Here is a 2,732-nt window from a genome sequence, read left to right as displayed (position 1 = left end):
TAAAAACATGTTAGACGAGACATGACTGTTAAGCGATATTGCAATTGTTTCCCGACAGAGACGACGCTGTAAACAGCGAGGTACTCATTTTCACAGTGAACAAGGTGAGAGAATGCGAGTAAAGAGCCTTTTCCAAGGACTCAATTATGCGCCACTCAGAGCGGGACTCGAATCCAGTACCGTCCGATCCAAAGGCGAGTGTCATTTCACAAGATCACATGCATAGCCGCACAAAAAAGTGATGAGAGAATAGATCCATATGTATTGAAGGAGGAGAGAGCGGATGGAGTGAGTAAAGTTCTTGGATATTTATAGAAGGAACCAAATTGACGTCACTCATCTCATTGTTATTGTTTTTAGACACCCATTTTTATGATTAGTTCTCATTAAAATATATCAGACTATAACGTTCAAGGTTCCATGTAGATCTTTGGGCTGGAGTGATATTTCTGGCTGGCGGACTTTGTGAGTATTTTAATTTAACACAGAGCATCAATAGAAGGAATGAATTTGACGTTAGTCAACCCGTTGTTATTGCTTTTAGACAGCATTTTATAATTAACTTATCACTAAGTTATATCAATCAGACAATGAACGTTCGCGTTTGCAGTTTTGTGTGTTAATATGTTATACACCGATGGAGATGTCGTGAGTATTTTTCCAATACGCATAACATCAATACATTTGCAATCCGATTTAAGTTTAAAAGCAACGTAGACCACGGAAATTTTTCCATTTTGTGGACAATAAAGATTTTTTATTTATCGTCATTATTATTATTATTATTATTATTATTATTATTATTATTATTATTATTATTATTATTATTATTATTATTATTATTATTATTATTATTATTATTATTATTATTATTATTATTATTATTATTATTATTATTATTATTATTATTATTATTATTATTATTATTATTATTATTATTATTATTATTATTTATAAAACAAATCGACAGTGTTCCCGTGGCAGGTTAAACGGGTACTCCTCAGGACAACTCGCATTCGCACCCCCCCCCCCCACCACCACCACCACACACACGCACACAGCTCTTTTCTTTTTTTTTGGGGGGGGGGGGGGCGTTGTTTGTAGATTATAATTCAAGGTTACAATGCCCACCCCTGTCATCACGTAGTCAAGGCTTTTTGGCATCTGCCAATCCCAAATGTCTGTGTCAAGGTCGACCGTCATGTCGCGTCAACGGGTGAGGAGGAAAAAAAAAAAAAAAAGAACTGGCATATTATTATATCATTACATTGAAAATTATGAAAACTATTTTTTATTTTGAATGAAATCCTTTATAAGTTTTACGATGAACAAGAACGAAACTTTTGCCATCTACCTCTTCCTGGCGCAACATTTATAAAAATATTATTAAAAAAAAAAATAACACAGCATTTATTTGGCGCAATATCCACGTGCTCAAAGCGCTTTACAAGGGGTCCCAAGGCAACAGCAATATTAGACTTGAAAGACGAAACATGACGCCTGTCAGGCGATGTGACATTTTTTCCCAACAAATACAACGAACGGCCATGTTCTCATTTTACACCTGAGTACGCAGAGAGAATGTGAGTAAAGAGCCTTTTCCAAGGACTCAACTCTGCGCCACTCAGAGCGGGTCTCGAAACCTGAACCTTCCGATCCGAAAGCGAGAGTCATACCACTTGATCCATCACAAAACAGGGAGGGGCACTTTTCTGTCGGCCACATAGCCTCAATATTAATTAAAATTTATTTCTAATTTCATCAATTTTTGGAGTAAAAACATAGTTCTTGGTATCAAACCTATTGTAAATTCGACGCTGATCACGAATCTGACGTCAAAACAGCGAAAATCCGAAAAAAATTGTCCAATTTTTTATACTGCCACGCCCCCGATCGCCGATCGCCTCGAAAAATATTAAACAAAGCGGGCTTTGCGGGCGATCGACCGTACCTAGGTTTATCGGCCAGGTATTTGGCCACACACATTGCGTTTTCACCCCGGTTTGCCTGATCGTGGTCTGAACCAGGATCATATCCGGGCGTGTATGGAGCCTTTTAGAGATGGAGGAGGATGATGCTATGAATCAGGATGTATGGAGATGTGACATTCATTTCATTATGGTAACCTTTCATAATGTGAGATAAGCTGAAAGAAGAAGAAGTAAGGAGAAGAGGAGGTGGAAGAGGAAGAGGAAGAGGAGGAGGAAGAGGAGGAGGACAAGAAGAAGAAGAAGAAGGAAGAAGAAGAAGAAAGAAGAAGAAGAAGAAAGAAGAAGAAAGAAGAAGAAAGAAGAAGAAAGAAGAAGAAAGAAGAAGAAGAGGAAGAGGAAGAGGAAGAGGAAGAGGAAGAGGAAGAGGAAGAGGAAGAGGAGGAGGAGAAGAAAGAAGGAGAAGAAAGAAGGAGAAGAAAGAAGTAGAAGAAAGAAGTAGAAGAAAGAAGAAAGAAAAAAGAAGAAAGAAAGAAAGAAAGAAAGAAAGAAAGAAAGAAAGAAAGAAAGAAAAGAAAGAAAAGAAAGAAAGAAAGAAAGAAAAGAAAGAAAGAAGAAAGAAAAGAAAAAGAAAAAAGAAGAAAGAAAAAAGAAGAAAGAAAAAAGAAGAAAGAAAAAAGAAGAAAGAAAAAAGAAGAAAGAAAAAAGAAGAAAGAAAAAAGAAAAAAGAAAAAAGAAGAAAGAAAAAAGAAGAAAGAAAAAAGAAGAAAGAAAAAAGAAGAAAGAAAAAAGAAGAAAAAAAAA

The sequence above is a fragment of the Berghia stephanieae genome, chromosome 9, assembly GCF_034508935.2.
Source record: "Berghia stephanieae isolate SIO BIC M18660-M18661 chromosome 9, UCSD_Bste_1.3, whole genome shotgun sequence".
Classification (NCBI taxonomy): domain Eukaryota; kingdom Metazoa; phylum Mollusca; class Gastropoda; order Nudibranchia; family Aeolidiidae; genus Berghia; species Berghia stephanieae.
The sequence above is the reverse complement of the archived record's forward strand: the minus strand, read 5'-3'. Positions refer to the sequence as shown.